The sequence below is a fragment of the Manacus candei genome, unplaced genomic scaffold, assembly GCF_025592945.1.
Source record: "Manacus candei isolate 608988 ecotype Guabito, Panama unplaced genomic scaffold, ASM2559294v1 h1tg000005l, whole genome shotgun sequence".
Taxonomy (NCBI): Eukaryota; Metazoa; Chordata; class Aves; order Passeriformes; family Pipridae; genus Manacus; species Manacus candei.
Genome location: NW_026138053.1, coordinates 9152501 through 9178148, shown reverse-complemented (window position 1 = coordinate 9178148; position 25648 = coordinate 9152501). Strand labels below are relative to the sequence as shown.

General features: G+C 40.2%; 1 long non-coding RNA gene across 1 annotated transcript in view; it reads left to right on the top strand.

Annotated features, from left to right (window-relative positions):
• Positions 1-1128: 1128 nt before the first annotated feature.
• The window catches only part of LOC127476206 (uncharacterized), a 64879-nt gene continuing 40359 nt past the window's right edge, over positions 1129-25648 (top strand). The window contains exon 1 of the long non-coding RNA XR_007906515.1: positions 1129-1256. This is a non-coding gene — a long non-coding RNA (uncharacterized LOC127476206). The remainder of the gene's footprint in view (positions 1257-25648) is intronic.

The window sequence follows — 25648 nt, the reverse complement described above, 5'->3', positions numbered from 1 at the left end:
TATAAAATGTTTGGCTTCTACAGTTCTTGGAGAGGATCCTGATGAAGTCTGTTGTGGTGCTTATTTCTAATCCCAATTATAAGTACATTCCACCTACATATGGCCTATAAAAACCATTTTGTACCCTTTCTTACCCAGCCAAATGGTATTTCAGGTGTGTAAGTTCTGTATGTAATTTATTTCCATACAAAATTAAAAACACTGAAATGTTTTGTTTAAGATGACCAGGGAGAGGAACTGAAAGGTTTGGACAGATAGTAAAAATTAAAAATGGTATTTAAAATAAATGCTGTTAATTCACTGAATATTTTTATTCTGTTAGAGATTGAACATGGTGGTATTGGATGTCTTGTAAATATTGTGAAAGGGTTGCTAAAATACAGCTTTTTCTTTGGCTCTTTTGACAATTCAGGTTCTCTCTGTAATTTACCCCACTGGGCTATGTCTGTCTTTGACATCCTTATGAGTTTGTAGTGTGGGAGCAATCATGGCCACATCCTAACTCCTGACCTGGATGAGACAAAGACCAGTTTCTTCTTTTCTCCCTTGCTCTCTTCTCTGGATTCCTGTGGAGGGAACCCTGGGTGCACACTCTCCAGAGGACTCCTCCTCTGGGTGACCCACACACCCAAACGCTGGTCATGCTCAAGGGGCATGTCTCAGGAGCGTGTCTCAAGACATTCTTCAGGTGCTCCAAACCAGCACAGCTCCCTCAAAGCTCTATTTGCTGACATCAGTTCATATTTCATCCCGGTCATCTTCCCTTCTTGTCCTCTCTGAAACCTGTGGTCTTTCACTCATACCCAAAGTTCCCCACAGTGTGCCAGTGGCTGCACAGTAAATTACTGAAGTTGACACTCCTCTCTCTGTCCTGTTATGAACTTGCTTTTCCCTGTTTCCATCACAACCTTTTTATTAGGTGGTGAGATATGATGTCTTGTGTCTGAAAACATTAATGAGACAGGTTGAGCACCTTCAAGCAAGAGCATGAAGGAGGGTGAAATGAGGTGTGAATCCGTGCTGAAATTTGGGAACTAACATACTCAGTATACAGTTATAAATAAAAGGGGGGAGAAATTGTTTTCCAAGCATTGACTTGTCATTTTTTATTCACTTTTCTAGCTAATTACAAAAGAATTCCATAGGAAGGACTTCCAGGAGAGGACGAGGGTGTCTCATCTGTGCCAGGCACTCGGCAGGAGTGTGTGAGGAGTGAACTCTGGCCTGCTCAGTCTATTTAGCAAGCTCTGAGATGTGTAAGTACATTATCTGCAAGGCTGGTAAAGAGCGCTCAGGGAGGATTTGTGGGTCTGTGGGAAGGACAAAGAAAAATGTTTTCTAATAAATTATTCACAACCTCACAATCCCTTTTGGGCAGGTTGTTGCTCTGTTTGCCCCAGTGCTTCCCGGCTCCTCTCTCCGCATCCACACGCGCGGTTTCTCACCTCCAGAGAGCAGCAGAGATCTCAGGCAGGCTGCTGCAGCTAATGGTGGCAATTAATAACTTGTCATAATCCCGAGGATGGAAGGGAGGGCTCACCATCAGCAGTCAGGTCATGGCGCTTCTGTAAAGCAAATGAGGTGCAGGTGTTGTCCAGATTTAAGAGCTTTGCTACACTCTCGGTGCACTGCAGTGCCAAGCCACAGCCAGAGCATCACCCTACAGGTACATAACTTACTGTACTAGTTTTCATGCTCCAGGTGCACACACATTATCCAGCCTTCCCCCCCTCCAACGCTGTTCATTAAGAATCCTCAGAACATTTCAATAAATCATAACACAGAGCAGTTAATTCCAAACATGTAATTGCAGCGTGCCTTTGGATTTGCATACACGGGGCAGAGCACTGAAGCTTTATTTTGCATTTGTAAACAGAAACGTGTTTGCAAGAGAATGTGTTATCTTTGCCTTTTAATTGAAGTTGTGGATAAATAGCTTGGCTACCTCACAGCAGTTCAGGTCCATGTTCTCTATTCAAGCTTGAGAAAATGAAACCTCATTACGCCTTTCGTTAAACAACAAACTACAGAATCACTTATTTCCAGACAGCTCAGTTGGCTTTGCCTTTTTCCGTTCCTGTGGGTCAGTTCTGCTTGAAATGAACCAAGTTTACAAATCTCTACTGGTTTGTACACTCCTATTATGCAGAGTAGGTTATGCATTTGTAACTGTCAGGCAGTCAGGGTGATCCAGCATTCTCATCTGACCCTATTCATTTCAATGGGTGCGTCTTGTTGACATTGATTCATGTTATAACTTATATCGATGCATTATAATCCCTTTGTGTCACCCCACTGGTTATTTCTACTAAAATGTTGTGAATAAATGCTGGCAATAATGGTCAGCAGGATCTGAAGCTGTTTTAAGGGATGTGGAGTCCACCTGAAGTCCCGGGTCAGTGCTTTACTCTGGTTTTTTCTCTGGAAGACAATTAACATGCAAAGTATCCTATTCCTGTGCATTTGCATGGCAAAGTGTCTCCTGGCTTATTAATAATTTGGGGCTGTGCATTCCAAATGTATATTGCACTCAACTAAAGGGATAAGTAAACACCATTATGCATGCATGTAGGTCTTTATCAAGGTGTGGTTGATAATGTTTTAAAGCAGAACTATTTCTCATGAAAATAGCTCCTCTTAATAGCCTCTGTCTCTCTATTGTGCTTCTTAGTGAAACATAAATCACTAATATGTTTTCAGCTGCAAACTACTCTCTTTTTCCATTGTATTCACAGATTTAGTGGCATTTCAAATAGATAAACACAAGCAACATCTATCAACACTACAAAAAGGGGGCCTTAATCAAAGCTCCAGGTCCCAGGTCTCAGCATCTCCATTTACCTTGAGATAAATCCATTGGTGTGACCACCACTGCACAGGGTGACAAATCACCCCAGTCAGCTGAGCAGTGCAAGGGCTTATTGGCCTTTCTTTAAGTGGTCTTACCCTTCAATGAAAAGGATGGTGCTTGTCAAGCAGGGCCAGATTAAAGTTAGACAAAAAGAAATGATCTGTTATTAGAAAACTCCGATTGAGAATCACAAAACAGGAAAGAAATATGAATAAGAATTTACAGTGAGGATGCTCCCCCCACCTTTTCTCATCCTCCCCCAAGCAGAAATTAACTTTAATTACTTTCCCAGCTTAGCACATGATGAATGTCAAGACAACGAGGCATTAACATTAAATAAATAGGTGGCTTTGGGAATGTGCCTGTTGGAGCAGGAGAAGGGGAGCCTGTGCCTGGTTGCTGAGCTGCTCCAGCTCAGGTGTGGTGGAGAGCATTCCAAGAATGCTTCCTTTAGATGTGTTAGGGCTGCTTTTGCTGGATACAGCCTGGGATGGCTCTGAGGAGATCCATGCCATCACCTGTTGGGAGGCAGCACCCTGTGCATGGATCTCTGGGAATGAAAGGATTAGGGTTCAATGGGAGGAGAGCAATAGATGCCTGAGCAGAGTCTTATCTGGGTTGGTCAAGGGCTCTTGATGCTTCCAGCCCATGTTCTGACCTTGTTTACAATGACACAACTGCAGAAGCATCAAAATCTCCTATCAAGGTTGGCCCTTAGCATTTTAGCTCACATAGTTTCTAAAAACAAACTTGAGGTTTAAACCAGGTATATGCAGATAACCTAAAGCCTCCTGAATGTCATTAAATTATCTCAATAGATAGTGAGCAAATTTCTCCCTCCAAGAACCTCGTGTTCTGGTGATCCACATAAATGTGTTTAAAACCTCTTAAAAATCTATTTATAAAAAGAAAACAAGTGAACAGATAGCAGCTGAAAAATTTCAGAGCCAGCACACTTGGAAAATTGAGCAAATATTTGCCCATCCAATTGGTTTGTTTGCCAAAGAAATTCACAGTGAGGGCCTAGTGAGGTAGTGAGAGGAAAAATTACTCATATTTAGATTTTTTCATAGGATCAATGTTTATGGTTGGGTGGGTGGGTGGTCATGAGGTTTTGTTTATTTTTTCCCCAGCACTGATATTCATGCATTTAAAAATGCACTCCGTTTCTTGTGACTTGATAGACCACTATAGAAAGATTAATTTTCTGTAATCATTTGATTTGATAAATGTCTACACAGCCCAGCATAAGTTTATTTTCTATTTATCCTGATCCTGAAATTAGTTGCTAAGGGTACTCAAGGGAAACACTTCCATAATTATAAATAGATCCTGACAACAGACATTTCCAAATGTAATAATGTAAAATGGTTATATTTCACATCAGAACATAAAATGGCACTGGTAGGAACACATAAAGGAAGTGTTGCTCCTTTCCTTTGCATAGTGCTGTGCTTAAATAAACATGGTGTTTGCAGGCCAAAATTTCAATAGCATGTGTTCTTCATTAATTATTTTATTTTTTTTATGGTGTAGACAGTAAGACAGAGAGAAATTAAGGGACTTGTACAAGAGGACAGTGGAAGTGAGCAGCAGAGGTAGGAAAAGGTCAAGGCTTCCGAACTCCTTAAGTGGAGACAAAACTGTGCTGTGCCAATTCATGGAGTAATCCAAAATTAATGTTTGTGTTGGTACCTTAAAAGCCCAGGGAAACCACAGGGGATGAAAGACTGGGTTCAGGATTACTTCATGGTGAAATTACTTGGCTTCACTTTCATCAGCAGGGCAGGTTTGTACCACAGGAATAAAGAGAGGGTAGGAAAGTGCTTTGAAGAGGGACAGCACATCATGGAGGTAAGAGTCCTTGACCATAATCCTCAGCACAGACAATTAAAAAGCATCATCTTTAAATGCCTTTCAAAAACAGCACAGCCACACTGACTGTGGTAGCCCAGATATAATAAAATATCCATTTAAAGATACCAGTTGTATAGATATTAAAGATCAAGTAATGCTCAGAAGTTAAGAGAACATAATAATTATCTGATAAAATGTATACTATACATAGGCATAGCCTTAAACTGCCATGGTGATTGCAGAGTAATTTAATATAAGTGGATTAAGTACATTTTTACTGATGCTTAAAGACTAGTCATAGCATGGGAAATGATGTTTTGTTATCAGCTGCTACTAAACACACGGTATTTGCTGGAGTAAATCCAAGTGTTGGCTTTAGGACACATTATTTAAAGGATTTGCAGATGCTCTTCCTGCACTCCAGGTTGAACACAATTACCAAACATCACAGGAGGATTTTCCAAAACCAGGGGTGTTTGTCACCCACAGGGACTGAGTACACCTGGATATGACAGAACAGCAGAGTTGAGCCAGCCTTCAGAAGCAAACCAGTTGCTTTCACCAATATAAACAGAGGAGAATCCTCACATTCCTCATTCCTGTAGGAATAAATCCTTTGCCTATGGGGTGATTAAAGACAGCATCTCGTTTGAGGCAGAGCTCCTGAAATAAAGATCACTCCAATTTACATCTCCTAAGAAATCTCCTCTTGATCTGCAAATAAGGGAACCTCAGGACAAGCATAACCTGCTAGATCATTAGGTTATTTTCTATTAGGAAAATGGCATGAATTTTATTAAAATCTAACTGTAAATATTTATGCTGATAGAAAACCCACTGTTGTTGTTATTTTTCTTTTTATTGTAATACCTTAGAAGAGATGGAAGATAATTGCAGGATTCAGTAGGTCACTGGAGGTAAAGAGAGGGATTTTTCTGGAGTTATCGTTGCTGAATACAAACTGCAAGCAAAGGTATGAGGATTTTTTCAAATCTGAAAAGTCACTATTTCTCTTTCAAAGAGGAGAACATATTCTCTTTTAAATCTTTAAAGATCATCTGTTCTGCAGTGCCTGCAAATCATTACTGTTTCATACTGGTTTGCCAAGCGAGGAGCTCAGCTATCCATTTTCCTGCTGAACTCTTTCTGTCTTGGCTCACACCCTCACCTTCCCTGCTTTGTTCATCCCCACACTCTGTGCAATACTCTGCCCTGGTAGTGAAAGTGGAGTGTTGAAGTACTGATGTAAAACAAAGTGATAAAAATTGCAAATCTTGTCTTCTGAAACCCGGAGTTTGACTCAACAGCCCTTTCTGAACTGAATGTGAAGAGGAGAGAGATTTTGGCACACAGTCTCAAACTCACACACAAAACATCAACTATGAAGAAATGCCATTTACATGAAAATATCATGAGGTTTCTGGACTTTTGGAGTAAATATTCAAAGACAGAGCCCCAGAAATTAGGAATGCTCACTGGATGGAGTAAATTGGGGTTTTATGTTTATGGGTGAAATAAATGTTCATTCTTTATATAAATCCTAAAGAAGGATGCTGCCTCTTCGGTTTTGCCCAACTGCTTTAAAATGGAATTAGGAATTTCTGGCAGTTACAGTAACAAAACGTAGTCAATTTAGTTTAAACAAAAAATACTAGTGTAGCATCTGAGTCAAATCCATAGCTGTATACTATAAAATACTTGTTGTAACTCTATAGTTTAGGCACTGTGTAAGACCAGAGTAAGCAAAAGCACACTGTTGTAAACTAAACTCCTAAGGGGCTTGGAAAGTCGCTCTGGCAAAATATAGGGCAGAAAAACCTTTAAATTTCTCTCTAGGATTTTTTGATTCTTGCTGTGTGAAATGGGGGTTGAACTCTCACCTCAGTGACTGATGAGTCATTAATTCACGTTTGTAAAGCACTACGATCTTAAAGGTCTTTTCCAACCAAAGGATTCTATGAAAATTAACACGGTTAGCAAAATGTATTACAAATAGAGTATTGAGGGCAATTTCATAGTTAACTCATGTTTTTATTTAACCTGTAAAATTCTTCTGTTAGGTCTGAATTTCAGTTTCTTCCAGCTAGGGATGGACAGCTCCTTGTTTTCCTCACTCCTTAAGCACTTTGTTGGTTGTTTGGGTGGTGTTGAATTTTACCAGCAGACTGTTCCAACTGTTGTTGAAAATCACAGGTTGTCAACAAACGCTTGAGGCCAGAATTTTTTACTCTTACAATTTCTTTACTCCAGCAGTATCCCATCCAAGCCATGTTTACAACCACCTTACTTTCTGCAGCTGAGTCACTGTTTTTTAGTGGAGCTCTTTGCAAGCAGCAGAAACTTCAGGGCAATCAATATGGCTTTCAACCCGGCCATCGAGAGTGCTGGAGATATTTAGGTCATTAAATGGCAGTGGACACAAGTAAAAGCCCATATCTCACTTCATTAGCAGTAAAGATGCTGTTTAGTTTTATTTGCTAAATCACACAACACACATAAACTGCACGGGAGGGGTGGAAAACTGAGTCAGCAAAAATCCCGTGAGGTGCGGTGCCAAAGCCAAGGCATGGCCAAATTTCTGTGATCTCGGTGCTCAGTGCAAACTTGTTTTATTGAATTTTACTTTTATATGCCATATTAACATCTCATTTGCATACAGATTGTGCTCCATCTTTACTCTAAAACCGCACTGTCAGCAGTTCTCTTGTGCAGACGAGGAGTGGCACAGCAGCATTTAAACACTCTTGTTAAATTTTAAAGCAAGATGCAGAAGGTTTTGGTCAATCTGCTTGGTGGATTATCACATCCTTTGCCTTTTCCCCCACAGTGGTAGCTGGGGGTTGATTTTATTTATTCCTTTCAGGATTGTTTAGATGCGCATATCTAAATATTTCAGCTACTCCAGGCAGAGAATCCCTAGCAAATCCAGTGCTCTTCACATCAGGCTTCCTTGCTAATGCTCCTGCAATTCTAATTGTGGAAGCAGCAGCACAGGTAAAGCGCTGTCGGGGCAGTGGTTTTGCCACGATATTCTATTTACTAGAGGAGGTAAACACTTCATCTCTTATTGTTGTTACTCTGGTGGAATTACCTTAGAGTCACACGGAGAGAAAACAGAGTGCTGAGCAGAATCAAATGTAAATACATCTAGCAGAAGTACGTATATACTCTGTGGTAGCTGTATAGTAGCAGATTACCATAAAACAATTTTTTCTCTATGAACACAGATAATTCCCAGCTGCCTTAATAATTTTTTCAGCAATCAACTTTTAATTTATGAGTTCTAATAATTCTATTCTGAGGCTAAACAAATAAACACACCTACCAGGCACTAGAGAACACGACAGAAATTACAGTGTAGTATTAACAGTTGGTATTTGCCATGCTGGAATAACAGAGAGAGTGATAATACATAAACACATACAGTGAATATTACTTGGCAACTGTTTATGGTGTAACTGCCCTTATGTGATCACGCCTGGTGAAAACACTGGAATTTTTGGGTGTTGTAGTTAGCGTTGACAGGTAGCAATGCAAGCCATTACCTCTTGTGCTGTCACTAAGTGGATAAAGCAAATAAGATGAATATGTTAAGGAAGTTTCAGAGCTGCATCCCCAAAATCTGAGTTTCTGGAGGCTCAGTCTGGCCCTGCACGTGGCATTTAGTTATGCTAAATACAGCCAAGGCTTGGCTGCAAGCCAGGCCCAGCTATTGTCCTTACAATGCGGGATCAGTGGTTCACCTGCAGGATAACAAACCAACTGCTAATGAGAGTAATTAGGAGCCTTGGGGGTGATTTATACATTTTGTCACTGTACAAGCAGTGTAAATGCTGAGGTTTGCAAGGATAACAATTATTGGTTCAGGTGATGATCCTTTCATCAAAGACCGACATCCGATTTTTAACTGTTGAAATTCAGAACTGGGCTTAGTAAAAGTGGAATTGTAACTATAAGAAGAAGGAATGTATCCAAATATTTGTCTTAATTCAGCTTTGAATATCAATCCATAACCCAAAAATCACAAAGTGGCAAGACTGTAGAATGGGATAGATTATAACTCTAAATTGGTGATTACTTACAGATATCTAAAGGTATAGGTTGTATAGTTTATATGCTAATATTCTTGCAGAGACAGAGTAGAAGTACAACTCTTAATAAAACTAACTGCTTTTTGTCTGAGTATCTTAAATATTAGCAAAAAAAATCTCTTTGTGGTCTCACATTTTTACTTGCAGAGTTAATGCAGATCAGGTGATAACACTCTCAACACAAGTCTCTACCCAAATTGTCCCTAAATTCACTGTAGTTATTGGAATTCCTCACTCCTCTCAACACAGCCATTGTTTATTCTGAATTACAGTTGTGCAGACAAGGTGTGTTACTGAGAGCACTGTCACTGCCTGGTTTGACACAGGTAGGATTTGAATTCTGATTTTCCTTTTTCCTAAAATCTTAATTTTGCCACCCAATTCGTGGAAGTGCCAGTGTGTGTCCCCTGCACTGCTGGGCTCAGTGTTGACTGTGAGTTACCCCTCGTGTGCTGCTGAGAAACATCTCACTCTGAAACAGCTTTATAACTGTTGGAGAGAAGGAAAACAGACCCAAGGTTAAAACATATCCTAAAAATACCTGCCTTTGCCAAAAGATGAAAATTCTTTGGACTTAGATTTCCTGTTCTGTACTGTTTGTGGGCACACTCCACTCCCAGACGAGGGGGAATGACCTCCAGGAAAGAGCAGGATGTGTTTTAGAAAAGGGAGGAAATGTGATAGTCTGGAAGCCTGAAGTACAAGATCCAATCTCTCTCCATGGATGGCAAGAGCATGTCAGACATAATGGAATATTAAGAGAAGGAACCTATTACAGGCTCAGGGGACTTGAGTAAGATAGCATTAAAAACTTTACTGCTATTAAATCTTGGGGAGCTGCAGATAATTTTGCTTTAGAGGAGCGTGGCTGCTGGTGTGGTTAAAAATGCTATCGAAAAATCCACTCAGGAGGAATCCCTCAATAAAACAGAAACAATTGGGGCTACATTGGAAGTTCCTGCTAAGGAAAACATCATTTGGCAGAGAAGATTGGAGAGGCTGGAGAGTGACAGCAGCAGTAGAGTTTTAGGACTGCAAACGGGTGCTGAGGGAAATGGTGGAAAGACTATTGAGACTTTATTAACTGCTACATTGGGGATCAGAAATAGTTCTCCCCACAGAGAGAGAGAAAGCCTTTCCAGAGCACTGAAACATTTGCCATTAACTGCAGTGCAAGGCAGAGGGATGAAACCATTCTTTTTTTATCTGTAAACCCTCAGATTGGAGCCACAGAGCAGGTAACCAACAACGAAAAGACATTTCCTGCCAGCAAACGTTTTCATGCAGGAGGGTTTATATACAAGGAAAATTATGACACGTACAAGTATCAGAGAAACAGAAAATTGGATCATATATAAATCCTTAAAAACTGCCTTCTGCCTTGATTACTGGATAGCTAACGACACCACATTCCCTGGCTCCCCCTGGATGTCTGGCATTTAGTTAATGCCTCATCCAGTACATCTTCCTCACCGAGCTCAAGGGAGAAAAATCAGTATATTTAGAAGAAAATAGGAGTATTTGGATTTGTTTTACTAAGTAGGACATGACAGAAGAAACAAAAGACTGTCTTTTTATCCCTCCAAATGATTGGCACTGACAAATATGCTACTTTTGCTAAAGGACAGCTACACATAAGTGGGAATGTGTAGTAGTGGAATGGCTCTTTTTATATGTTTGCTTTCCTATTTTAACTAAATTTGTGCTGTAACATTACTCAGGCTGCAGAAAACCCCAAATACAGTGAATAAAGAGTGACTAAACAGGCTGAGCAGAGCACATCAGTACTCCTGAAAGGAGGCAGAGGGCAGAGAAACACTCAGTGGTGAGAAGCAGTGAGGGACTTGGGAAGAAAAACCAGAGTTTTCTAGTAAGTTTTTAAGCTGTGCATTGAATTAGATCTATTCTCTTTGAAAAAAGAAACTTGCTACTGGACAGGGGGACCTGGAGATTCATTTTCTGTGGTTTGTTCTTCTGTGGGATGTTGCTGTTCCTGGAGATCCAAATCCATGGATCCTCTGTAGGTAGTTTGGGAATGTCCCCGAACCACCACAGTGTCACACACATCAGTTGGGTCCCCAGAATCCTGAGAGGTTGGTGGGCCTCCTTTCCTTTGGGATTGAGCTATCCTGAATTCCAGCCTTGGGATCTTGTGAGAACTGTATTACCTCATAGAGGTCTCCTTCCATGTCTCATCCAATGAGGATTCCCATTTCTAGTGCACTGAGAAAGCTGCACACCTGGCTGCTGAGAACAAGGCAGGACATGGTACAAGCTTTACATTTTTAGATTCATTCTTCATCTAATGTAGTGTTCCTAAACTCTCTTACTATGAGTAAAGGAAAAATATCCTTATCCTGCACCAAATCCCAAGAAATCTGCTCTTTCAAAGATACTTTCTTTGAATTTTAGTGGGGAGAATCATCTTCCATTGCTTAACATTGAAGACAAAGGTAAGGAAAGAGCTGGATTTTTATCAAAAACCTCCTTCAAAGCAAACCTGCCCCTTTTCTGCTCCAGCTGAGACATCCATAACATGAAGTATAAGCAGGGGACCCCATAACAGCTGTCACAGCATCTGAAGACTTTCCTTTCTCTAAAGAAACCTACTTTGGCATAGAAACATAAAAAAAAAGAAAGACCGTTTTAACAAAAAGAAAAGTACTTTAATGAATTGCAAATAGACTGTAAATGACTACAGAAAAAACTGATGGGGTGAACAAAGTACATAAAAATCCTGTGTGCACACACTGTTTATAAATCAAGCTCTCACCCACCATGCTTGGAATAGACATCCAAAGGAACATATCAAATTACACAAAAGGTCAGGGAATGTAAAATAGTGAACAGACTGTTATGGGATCATCTTTAATCTTTTCCACCACCTAAAAACTTGTGGGGAGGGGTAAATGATATTAAATGAATTGAAGAAGCTAATGAGAACTTTTGGATTATAATGCCAAAATCAGGAGACATTTTGTTCGTTTGAAAGATCTGGCACTTGCTGGAAATTCTCTCCAATTGCTGAAGACATTTGGGAAAGTTAATTTTCTGCTTAATTTTTGTAAATGCACTATCGACTTTAAAGAAAGAAAGAAAAAAAGAAACAAAGCTTTAAAGTATTTAAAACATTATAAAAATAGATAGAACTGCTCATTGGATTGTTTCAGAAGTCCTTTGGGGTGAGTTAGCACCGTTTTACAGAGGGAAGGCAGAGTTGTGGTGACAAGTTCCATGTGATATCTGCATCCTGCCTGCTCCAGGTGACACCTTAGGTAGGGAATTCTCAAAGCAAACAAAAGTTAAATGAAGATATTCCATTCTGGCTTAAAATTTTACCTCTTTGAAGCCTCACCTCTCTATTTAAACACAAGAAAGTATGGCTTGGTTTCCAGGACTGCTGAGTACTCAGTGAGTACTTCTTCCCATAGGGAGTAGATGAGTTGTAGAGGAGGCTCCCTCTTTCTCTCTGCTTTGTTCTTTCTCCTTGTTCTCTGACTGTTTTTGAAACCTCTTCTGAATCTTTTTTTTGTATATTTTTTTTCTTTTGGAGAGAAAATAAAATCTCTTTCATCCCAATCCACCCTATTTTTGTGAACTAGGTAGGGGCCATATTTTCTTAGTTACCTGTGTCCAGATGTAACATTTCTTGACTATTCTACCACTTTATGATCATTTGAATGAATAATCTAAAAATCATAGAATCAAAAGTGTCCAGTTGTACTCTGATGCATCAGATAAGGGTTGTGACAAGGTGAGAGGTATTATTTATATAGTAGAAAACAGAAGTACTTAAAAAGGAAACCCTCTTCTGTTTGAAGTCTGGATAATTCCAGGAGACTCACAATTCAGCACCCTCACTGTATGATGGTGAATACAGCAAAATCATGACCTTAACCTAAAATTTGTTACTTAGGTTCATTCTTCCCCTGGATTTCTCCTTCTTAGAAATCTCTTTAATTTTTCATCCATTTATCTTGAATTTTCGTATTTTAAAAATTAACCAAACTAGCTCAAAATAAATCTGCTTTGATTCTGTCATATACCACTGCTAATTATAGCCTGGGTAAGCAGAGACTAACCCCTGAATTCATCTCCAGAGCCTGCCTTCCCTCCTCTTCCCTTTGCAGTGTCCCAGTGTCTCCCCAGACTGCTGTAGCAAGTTATCCCAGACAGTCCGATAGAGCAGAGAGTTCAAAATGCACGTTCAGGACAAGACAGACTTGTCAAGCAGTCCTTGAATATGAACAACAATATTTTAATTGTGACTTTTCCCAAGAAATTAAATTTCTCATTCATAAATATTTTTGTTGATGCCTGTATTATTTGTAGGTGTGATTTGATTTTATATCTGCATATACTGACATGTATTTGACTGTGTGGATGTCCCATATTTTGCACTTAGTGCTGGTAACTTTTAGTATTTTTCCCCTGGGAACAGGCTTTGATAGCTCCAATATTTCAAAGAGCATGCAATCCAAAATCTGTCAGGAGGAAATATTTCTTTAAGGCAGAAAATGTGTTTTTTGTTAACTTTCTCAATCTCTCATCCATTTAGATATGTGTTGAATATATGTTCAAGTTTTGCAGGGCTAAGGCTGGGACTCCAACAACTTCTGTTGATTCCACCTTTTTAAGTAGGAGTTAACAAGAGGGATGTCGAAATTTGAACCTGTATGTGAAGTTCCTTTCCAAAATTAAAGTTTTAGAAGTTACAAATCAGAAAACTGATTTATATCCTTAATGAGTCTTGGCCTTGCAAGGAATCAACATATATTGTCTTGTCATATTAGTTGGAAGTGACTTTGCATTCCTACAGGAAGACACTTAGGGAGAGGAATCCATGCAATTTCTATAGCATCAAAGCTTTGTTGGGGTTTCCAGGTGACTGAATTAAGATTTATTGTTGGTGAACTTGGTTCCCAGTGATCTATTTAATTCTAAATTAGCATCTCTATTGCAATGCTTAGCTCTTCCAGTGCTTCCCAAGCATACACTAATTCAGTCTCACACCACCTCTCAAACAGGAAGAGGGATAATGAGGTGTGGGATCTCCTCTTTTTCCTTTTAACTGTACTGTTATTAATGCCTGGACTTTTCTGAGCCCATATAACAAAAGGAGACAAAGCTCATCAGTTTATTGGGAGAGAGAAATCGGGGCCAGATCTGGCCGAGCCTTCTGGAATTCAGCTGTGACTCCTCTCCACAGACAAACCCAGCTCCCACAAAGTCCATCCATCTGCCACAGCACTAATAAACCACAATATATTTCTCTGATTCTTCTCAACAAATCTTTGTTGTTACTTTTTCCTCAGCCAATTTTTTATACATTTTATAAAACCCCTACTGCAACTTTATCAACTTCTGCAGTTAAATAAATAGTTTCTGAAGTGAACTTAAACCTGTGTTTTGCTGAAGTACATGAAATACATACACATTTTATGTGAGATAGTGATTTGCAGACCCCTTATAACTTACAGAATTGTTCTGTGCACTTCATGTGTCTGATGCACAATTAAGAGATATTTGTAGTGTTTTCAGATAAAAACCTGATCATTAATAACATATTGAACTGCAAGAAGTGTTAAATATGGAGAATTGCTTCCAGTCAAAAAAGTTTTGGAACACCTTAACTTTAAAATATCAGTTACCTGACAAAAAAAATTACATCTTTTTGGTCTGCCTTAATCCCTTTGGTAAGTTCAAAGCATAATTTTTCCATGTTCTCTTTATCTTCATTCCTGCTTAAAGACTTGAATACCATTAAGGTCATACTTCAATCCAGTAGAGGCTTGGATCTCCGTTTTCGTCTCTCTGACTTCTTATAAGAGCAGTAAGTACTGTAAAATATTCTGTGCCATTCTAACTAATCACCCCTCTGGCATTCTGAGCAAATGCAGGTTAATAGTGAATCTTTTAATATTTCTATTAATTACGTATATTATCCTAATAACTCTATTGTCAATTTTTCATTGCTGGGTAATGACTAGAGCTGGGTTAGCTGTTCATAACTACTAATGGATTTAAAAGAAAGCAGAGGTTTTTGTTTGTTTGTGACTTGCCTGCTGGAAAAGTCTGAGTTTTACAAATCTACTTGTTATTTGAAATTCATTTGGGGATTTTCTCTGCCAATGCGATTCAGCATTATTTCTGGTTTGGACAGGGGCATCTACACAGAGTATAGAAAAAGGGCTGTGGTTATAAGAACTAATATCTGAAGAAAACCTAACCTTTTTATTAAATATGACACACGTATACGTGGAAATGAGAACGCAGTTGGAGCGCTGGTGTTTTACAGAGCCACTGTGACATGTGCCTTTGCACAAATCCATGAAGTTAAGAGGAGGATCTCTGTGAAGGCTTCTGATTTAAGCGCTGCAGAGGGGAGGCAGGAGATGGAGTAATTCAATTCTTATTCTAATAAAGTTTCCTGTTTGGAATGGGAAGAAAGGACTCCTGCTCCAATTGTCCAAATGTTCCGGTGCCACCCACCATAATGAGGTGGAAACAGAACTGCAGCCAATTCAATAGGACTTTCAGTTTGATGAGCCCATAGAAAGATCTGAACATAAGGATTGTTTCACAGAACCTGGGCAGCAATGAAGCTGAAAATATCGATTCATAAATTTCCCAGGAAGATGAGAAAAACGGGGCAATCATTCCTGAGAAGTTGATGAACATTTCCATCCCAAAATACAATGCACTAATGGACGTGTTTGTGTGAAAAGGATGCAGAAAGGTTTAAAATGCAGCAGCATGTGAATAAGCAGAGTTTCCTGAGTGTTTCCTTAAGGAAACACTAATAGTAGAATTTTAAAGGAGGAATTCTAGGAAAAATCATGACACTTGTTTGACTTTGAAAAAGGCAGTGCAGCTGTCAGCACAGTGCAAGGGAGTGAGAAGTTACCCCAGGATTGAATGTGCTCCAAGAGGGTGTAAGGAGAGCTGCAGGAATTCCCAAGTGCGAAAGAAGACTGTTAAAAATACCTTTTTCCCCCAGAATTTAATTTCTCAGCCAGAAATGTAACAGGTAGATGAGGCAAAACAAAACTAGGAGGCTGGCTGGAGATGGAGGCAGCGGTGCTGGAAACTGTGTGGATGTTTGATGATCTCTAGGTCCCTTCCAACCCCAACCATTCTATGATTCTATGATTCTAAGCTGTATTGCTGCAGTATTTAAATCTCAGATGCCCTAATTATGGATTAAAAGTTGACAAACACAGCCAGCTCAAGCTCAGATATTCCTCAGTCTGGAGACAGCGGCTCATCCCTGCTGAGGACACAGTGAGATGCCAACAGCTCACGTGCACGTGCACATCCTGAAAATGTGCCATGAATCCTGTCCCAGGTGCTTTAGGCTCACTGGACATGTCAGTCCGTTTCCTCATGCACAAGACACCACTTTCCAGGCTTCTGAAAATCCTGGAGCAATGTCAGGAGAAGCAGCAGGGCAGTGGGTGAAGTGTAAAGGCAATAGAAGAGGGAAGAATCACAGTTCTTTCATATTTAAAATCGATTCAAATGGAGAAGTGGCGGTGATTTATAAACTTGAGGAAGGTTAGCCTTAATCTCTAGCTAGACATTTTCATTGCCTGAGTAAACTTTGAGCTCATACGAGCTACAGAGGCAGAAATTTGGTATTAATAGAGACACTTGAGGCAGTTTTCTTAACTGAACCACCCACGGTGTCATGGGGCTTTTACAATGAAACCTCACCGAAATGGCTTGGCTGCTCAGGACAGCTCAGATCCTCAGGGACTGTCTGTGCTGACAGTTCAGCTACTTCCCAAAATAAAGGCATAGTGCAGAAGAAAACTAAAATAAAGCATAATAGAAAATATAAAAATATAAACAGAGTTGTGCACTCCACAGCTGAAAGAAATCATGGATCCTGCTGCAGCCCTGGTGCTGCGTAGAGCTCCCAGTGCCCATAGAGAAAATATATAAATAAGTATTTTTACTTTGCTTTACATATCTTTACAGTCATGCCCACAGAGTTTTTTGTATTTTTATAAATTTTTCTGCATGTAGGTTTTTGGGGAAATTTCCCAACAAAACTGTGTGCAGAGAATCTTAACTGCAACTTCCTTGGACACTCAAGTAATGTAAATGACTTTAAAAAAGCCAATTAAATGTATGATTGAATGTCAACCTTTCTGACTGCAGCTTTCATTAAGAAACTGGAAATGTGAGGTATTTTTTTACCTAATATTGAATACAGTTAATTAAAAAGGTAAAGATTACATTTTGCTTCAGTTAATTTGAAATAAAGAACCTCCATTTAAACAATAAATTTCATATTTTAGTTATAGCAATTAATAGACCAAACTGTGTACTTAAGGTTTTATTATATTGATTCTAAAATAATTAGATTAGCAAACACATTGCAAATATATTATCTAAAACAAATAAGATTATGACCATGCTTTTTGTTATACAGCACAGCAATAAAACATATAACAGTACAATCTCATAAAATTAATAGTCATGGAGTATATATTACATTCTTGCACTTAGTGACAAAAGGCAGCATGAGCATCATGTGGACAGTTTTATACTGGAGGCTTGTTAAATGTCTTGGTGCAGGATTTGTGAAAGTTAAGACATATCTTTGATGTTTGGGAGATAATCTTAGTCCCATGTGTGTTTACTGGAGTATTTCTGAGCAGCCCTCACACTACACTTGGAGCAACTTTGTTTTAACTGAGTCTCTCACCCCTCTCCCACCACACTTTCACATTCTTCCTTGCAAAGCAAATTGTAAAAAGTGTTCCAGCATCAGTTTTAAAAGCCTTAAGGCTGTTTGAGAGGCCTTTTAAAAAGCATGACATTCAATCGAAGTTCAGGGAGGAAAGTTTTAATGAATAAACTTGGTAAATTAGAAGGCACCGCAGCAGAGTGATTAACTCTCATTGGAGCATTAGTGTTAAAATTAATTAAAATGTTTAAGCCGTAGGAGGCAGGTTACCTCCTCAAGACCTGGCTTTGCCCTCGGAGTCAGGCTGGATCCTGCAGCGATTCATCTTGCCCGGGATGAGAGGAGGGGTAAAAGAAAAGAGCAGGCAGGACAAATGTGTTTTCCATGGTGCTGCGCCGCGGGAAGGCCACGGGGACCTCGGCGCGGCGTCACTGGAGTGTGACACAATAATACAGTGGGGACAGGGCAGGGATGGGCTTGGGGAGGAAGGCGACCCTCCTCTCCCAAGGATTTCACTTGGCTGGAGCTGACAGAGCTAATTTCATTACCAGCACTTGCTGGATAGCGCTGCAGTGCCAAACAGGCTGCTGGGAATGCACTCTCTTTTCCTGATTCCATTAAACTGGGGAATACAACTTTCTTTACCAAGCACCAGAAGTATTTGATACAGCAATATCATTTATCCTCGCAGCTGTCACCACCTTTAGTAACAGCCTCTCCTCTGTTACTACTCTGTTACCACACCAATTAATTACATGAGAATTAGCTAAAGTATCTGAATATTAAGAAATAAGGATTTATCTCAGTGCTTTGATGGCAGTAGATATTACCAGCCAATTTGGTGAGAAATCATAATGTTAAATTCTTACTGAAGAAAAAAAGAAAACTTGTTTTCTTTTCAAAATCATCTTAGATCCATTTCTTTCAAGAAGCAGGAGCCTGTATTTCTTCGCAGCCAGACCCATTATGAGGTGACTGTTTAACAAATCTGTGCTGGTTTAGAATTATAAATGACAGCCTATTTTATAAAGGAAAAAGTCTTCTTTGACAGCAGAACAATATCATACAAATAAAAAATGGCAAATTGTGTCATATAGCTGAACAGTTGTTTTCCCATGTTCACCGAGGGCCAGTTATTAATTTTACATTGGTCAGAATTAAGGATTTTGGAGAAATTCATCTGAAACGGAAAGTATGAAAAATTCCTGCTCAATGAAAATTACCATTATTCGCTGTAGATCTATATTCATAACTTTAAAACCTGGCAGTCTTTCCTATTTTTTTCCTCTATAGATTTCTTGTCAACGGGAGTGTCAGAGGTCAATGTCAGAATGCCCCTCTGGCACCCATTAACTATAACCAGAAAACTTGTTCACTATTGATCTACAATGTCTAAATATCTATTATGTTGGATATAAAAGGTGGTTTCACATCTTTCTAAAACAGATAATTCATAAAGGCCAAAGGGTCAGGTCTAGTGATATATTATTGTTTCACTGTATCAGTGACTGCAAGAGCAGGAGAGGAACAGACCAAGTGAAGTGTCATTGAACTCTTGGCGAGACAGTCATGTGTCCACCTCCCCACCACAGCCCAGAATGCTGTTTACTGCTCATTTGCAGGGGGTTTGCTCAGGGTTTTGAAGTCATATTTGAAGTCTGTGTTCATATCACGGTAGGCAGAGCTCACGTGAATCCAAAATCTGGGCGGAAGTTGAGTCTCAGCAGTGGAACCTGTCCTTTCAGTGCTGGGGCCCAGCTTGCTGGCTGTGGAGCACTTCACCCCATTATGGTCACACTGCCAGGGCTCTGTGTGTGCTGCAACTGGATTGTGACAAGAGTTTTGCACAAAAGGGCACAGCCCCCATGGGTGTAAGTTGTCACAGCCCTGTTGACTTGGATAGAGTGCTGACCCTTGATGTGACAGAGGGTTTGCCCCAGAACATGTGACACATGTGGCCATAGCTCCAAAATCGTGTGTTTTCTGAACAGACACTTGTGTAATATCATATGAATGATTTTGTTTGCTCATACCAACCCATCAAATTTATTGAGGCTCTTTTAATGTCCTCATTATTTAACTATTGAGGTGCCTCTGCTCTGCTTAAGGCTCAAATGCAGAGCAGAAACAACTGCATTTCTTTGTTCTGCTATTGCTACAGCAGAGCACAGAACACTGTGAGGATGGAGGACACAATCCAGGGCTTAGTTTCCCCCCCCAGTCCTGTGAATTCAACCTTTGAGACTACATGGCATTTCCCAGAAGGCACCTATTACTTCTACAGGATGAGACCCATAACAAGCAAACCCTCTTTGGAAGGCAGCTGATACTATACTCTTTAATGGAGTTTATGGCCTTCTAGCAAGCCCCCAAAATGGTTCATATTCTTCCAGGCTACATTTTTGAAGAAAGTAAATTGAGATGAATCATGCTAAGATGAGATAGTTAAAATGTCAGGCTCCATAAGTTTCAATGCATCCTTATAGCTCTGAACACTAAAATGCAACTGAACATTGGAATAAGGGAAACAAAAGAGAATCAGATAACTAGTTCTTATAGAGGGGAAAAAAGTAATTTCTGTCTGAGCTGCTACACCATGGAAATCCACATAGTACAGTTTTAGAGCTGTACCTTAAAAAAAACAATTGCAGTTTCTTTTTATCACTGGCCTTGGTTACACATCACTGCCTACTCTATGGCACACTAGAATTGCAGAATTTCTGAGGCAAACAATACACCAGCAGCTTTATTTCTGTTTACAAATGTTACCTGGGGGAAATGTGCCTGTACCTCTTGGATAAATTACAAATCATCAGCACTAAATATGACCCCAAACAGTAACATAGAAGGGGAAAGGGAGCACGGTCTGTACGTATTTGGTGTTAGGGAGGAGGAAAGTGCCTGCTCAGCGCTGCTGGTTTAATCGGCTAATGAAATGATCCTGCTGTACTCTTTAAACCAGAGCTCTCTGCCTGGTGAGTCCTTGAGCTTTTTCTGCACAATAGACACTTCTTCATTTGTATCTTATCATAATATTTATAATTAGTTGAATTAACTATTATTATTCACTGTAGGTGTCGAAGCCAAGTCACACCACCAGAAATGCCAGCACATTTGTTTTCCAAGGGGGGTGGTGGGTTCACAGGGAAAAGGCACAGTATGAAGTGAAGCTTTGTGGCACATGAACTAACTCTTAGTCCAAGCTGAGAGTGATGGACTGCTGAGCTGACTGAAGGAAACCTTTGATGAGAACCAAGAGCAAGGTTGGCCTTCCTATTGCTAAATCAGGAGCAAGCCACCACTCAAATCCCTCTACTCCACGTTCCTTTCCCAAAGATTGGGTAGGAAGCTTTTCCTGCCGTGGTTGATGAAGTCAGGATGGGTTACGTTGTGTGTCCAAACTCATCAGCCCTGGGTACCTGGTCACAACGTGCTTGACCTTGAGCCAGTCACAAGACCATTAAATCCTGTTGCAGGGATCAGGCCCAAGCTATTGTAACCAGATCCCAGACCTGAGCTGGGCATGCCAAGGATTTAGGGATAACACTGGACACCAAATAGGGCCAGGAGAAACAACTGGTTTGTAACTGGAGCCTCTCACACTGCTCTGGTTGCAACACAGATGGGCCAGAATGAAGGCTATCACTCCTAGTTTATAGCCATTAGCAATCCTGATCTCCCTAATATGAAACAGAAATAATAGTATTATTAATAATAATATCAAACTGACACATTATTAGCCTCTACAGATGGCTCTATTCCTCCTAATAATTTTTATTTTTATTTGATGTTTGGAGATGCTGTAAAAAGGGACTAATGCTTCCAAATGTGACCTCTGTGGGGTTTAAAAGCTACTGAATCAGATGAAATATTAAAGCATTCAATGTAATCTATGACTTAAAGCCATGTTTTTAAAACTTTAATAGGAAGTGTCTGATGCTTTAGATTACTATTTCTTGAAGTATAGTAAGCTGAAGAATTTGCTTCAGAGAGTCTCTTTATATCCAAGAAAAGCCACGGTGAGAATACACAGTATGTTCTCCCCTCACCATGCCTCTAAATAGATGTAAAGGAATTAGGGTGTATTAATAATACATCATGTTTCTACTTTGTTTTATACTACTGTACATATGTTCTTACACCACAATCAACACCACCGTATTTAAATATCTCTAAGCAGTTCATTAAAGAAGGTGATTAACATCTGTCATATGTTTTTCCCTCCTCCTGTCCCTGAGGAGAAGAGGATGTTCAGTGGCAGACCCGATTTTGGTAGGGATTTATTGTTTGTATGGGAGGCTTTTCTATTTTGCTGAGGTTTTATTTTATTACATGAAACTACCTATTGGGATAAATGTTTGCAAAGGCCACTCTGAAGAAGTCTGATGTGCTGCTGAAGTGAAAGGTGGTGAGATTTAACTGGAGTGAATGAGTTTAGAGTCTGGGGCTGGTGTGTGGTGGGAATCCTGCCACATCCTCACCTGCCCACTGGGAGATGGGACTGAAGCCTTTGGCTCATGTCCTAGTGCTCCAGACCTTTATGGATACCCTAGAAACATTTTGAAGACAAGGATCAAAGAGTAGTGGTGGGCACTGAGACATTCACTTGAATCCTACTGGTTATGGAGTCCCTGTTGTTTGATTAAAGCATTCCATGGTTAAATAAAACACAGAGAGAAATTGGTCCTTTGGGAAGCCCTGAAGTAAAAACCCTCAGTGGAACCAAACAGTTTCTTGCTGTTCTTGTCTTTCCCTGTGGGAAGGGTTTGAATAAGTCACTCTGTTGTGCTGCCTGGATTTCTGGTGCTGTTTCAGTGAGAAAGTAGCCTTTCAGGACCAGCAGTAGTTGGTATTACTGGTTTGGTAGATCCAGCAGGATGAGTGTGTGTCCAGAGACTGATGAGTGTCCAAGGACAGGTTGGACAGGGCTTGAAGCAACCTGGTCTAGTGGAAGGTGTTCCTGCCCATGGCAGGGGGTTGGAATGAGATGGGCTTTAAGGTCTCTTCCAACCCAAACCATTCCATGATTCTATGACTCTGTGAGGAAGTGAAACAGTCACTCCTGTAGCAACACTGTACCCCAAGAGCTTTTGGGTCGTCGGTTTGGTGAGGCTGCACCAGGCCTTTGGTAATTTTTCTGTGAGCTTTCAAATATGTGGAGATCTGATATAGGCTGACATTTTCATGTCAGCCTCAGTCAGATTATTGTGTAGGCAAGACCAGAAATCAGATGAGTTACAGCATTTTTCTTCATAAGATCTCCAAGTTTAGAATGACTTTGGTCTCTATTATAGTCATTTTGCAGCATCAACTTCAGTGAATTAAATTTTGTGAAGTTTTGCTTTCAATTTTACCTACTTACAGTAGCTGCCCAGGAAAAGCACAGAGATTTACCTGAATATCTACATCATCCCTGCAAGCTTTCATATGAACTATTAGACCACTGGTTGCTCTTAGTAACAAATTTACATCTGTCCTAATATTTATTAATGCACCTGGCTCACACTGATTGTATTCTGTTTGCTTTTCCAAGGGGAATTGGGTGGCTTTTCCTTGACAGTGTGGTTCTATATCAGCTGCTTCCCACAGACAAGCCAGTTGTTATTGTCTTGTTGGATTTGTGCTACCAGCTCTCATTCAGGAGGGAATTCTGTAGCCACTTCAGTTTCACATCAAGGAGAAATGGGAGGGTCTGGTCTTTTCCTTGACTTTCCCAGTGAACAAATCCTTGGACTATGCAGAAGGTTTTCTGTACCCCTAAAACATGTGTATATGGGAAAGCACAGGGAGAATGGGAAAATAAAGGACAGGAGAAGGTCTGTGTGCACACACAAACCATGAACACACACACACTCACACACTCAGAGTCTTACAAAGATCCCAGTGGGGAACCCACACTAAAGGTTAATGCAGCCCCAGGCTGTAATTAGCCTTTTGCACAGAGTCTCCTTGTTGTGGAATCTCTATTTATGAGGATTTTCTGGGGTGATGAACCACCAGTCCCCTCCCCCAGTAAAGCCCAGTGGCAGGAAGCTGGTGAGGATGCGGGGGTTTGGGAGGAATGCTAAAGAGTAGGGTTTCCCCTCCCATGGCTCAGGGTCCCCTCAAGATCTCAGGGATTCTCAAAAGTGGAGAGAAGAAAAATGCCTTGTCCCACTACACACCTCTTTTTTTCCCCCAGAGTAAAGAGTCCAGGGAAAACCTGCCCCCCTATTTAAGAATTCATTCAGATCCTTTGGTGACAGTAAATTTGCCTGTTTGTCATATGTATCTGTCACCAGAGAGAGGATTGTAACTGTCCTCTTGTAGTTCACACAAGAAAGGATCCTCTTCACTGAAGTGCAAGAAATTAAAGGAACTGGAGAGCACAGTAAATATTAATACTTCCAGAAAATCTATTTCACGTTGCTTATCCAAGTTCATCTTCCAAAAATGTGCTGTCCTGCTCTTTGCTGGGGGCTGGTGCTTGCAAGGCACAGTGAGGGTTGATTGCAACCATCAGCTCTTAGGTGGCTGGTGGAGCCAACTCCTGGGGTCGTTCTTTCAGTAATCCCTGCAAAAATACAAAATTACATCTAGGTATTTTTTTACGATCTGGGTTTGCCTGTTGTTGATCCTGCGTGTGTTGAAGTCAGTAACACTGTTGAGTTTCACCAAATGAATGCCATTTACTATTTAGCATGACACATTCAGGAACCTGCATAACACCAGTGCACCACTAATGAGTCCCTACACTAGCACCAAGGACCTGGTATTTAGGGAAAAAAATCATGTGATTTAGCCATGCTAAAACTAGAGGGGGATCAATCTTCATTTGATTTGGTTTCGTGATCCTGTGCAGATGCTCCAAGCTCCAAGTGTTGGTGCGTGGAGGGGAGATATGGGAACAGGCAGCCCCACAGCATAGTGGAGGGTTCTGTTCTATTAGTGCTGAGCAGAATGACATTGGACTGATAAACTGTGATAACGTTTTCAAAAGGCAAATCCCACAATATATTGAAGCCTCCTGGGACCATGTGGAGGTGTTGTCAGCTCCACTGCAGGCACAAATGTGAACTCCCACCACTGGGATATGTAACAATTTGTAATGCAACAATTAACAGAAATATTGACATAAGTATGTGCTCAGCAGGGAGCTGGGATCTCATAGACTCTCTGGAGCGACTGTAACACAACGTATACAGTACCCCATCAATTCTTAATGCAACCTGGTCTCTGTATCAATTACCATGAAAACATGCGCATACCTATATGTGTAACTGGCTACTTGCAGGTTCTTTCACTTGGTTGTGGGCAAAGTATGTTATAAAAATGCATATTTTTTAACATGAAATCCCCGTCAAATTGTATTACCGTCATTGCCAATTTCACAACTGGCAAACCGTGTTAAACATAAATCTGCAAAATTATAATTAGGAAAACATTTTGCGAGCCGTTCTCCTGGGGATTTGGAGGTTAGAGGCATTATAAATGCTGTGTGGGGTTTATAGTGTGTGTGATTCCCACTCCCCCCCACAGCACACCCGCACACACACACACGTACACATTCGCTTTCCTCTTGCCCTCCATCTCAACTAAAGTAAATAAGATATCCTCTCAGCTAATGGAAACTCCACCAGCACTCTGTTAGTGCCTTTTCATGCCAATTAAACACATTTTATACAGTCATAGTAGATGCTCCAGTGCCTGCAGAGTAGACTCCAGTAGAGCTCAACCAAACAACAGCACAGCAAATGTGATGTACGAGACTTCAGGCAAGTTTCCCTTCTGTCTTTATTTTTAACCACTTGAAAATTATTCCAATGGAAAAGGTTCATTCCGAAAGAGGAGCGTTTATAAATGTAGAAATGGAATTAACCAACTTGCTTGCAGCTGATTACTTTGATAATAAAGATCTCACTCGGTTTAATTTAAATTAATCCTTCCTGCTTTAATGAAAACCCAACTAACAGCATACAGAAATGTTGACAGATACAGTTAATGCACAAACATACATTTATTTACTTATGATAAGGCATTTTACTTTGATCTTGTGCTCAGCCCTTGTTCTAATTTTCTAGAAAGAGATCATTTGCATTTTAGTTTTTACATGAGAAATTTTTGCATTTTCCTTTGATGAATTTTGAAGGAATTTCATAGGGGAAATCTTTC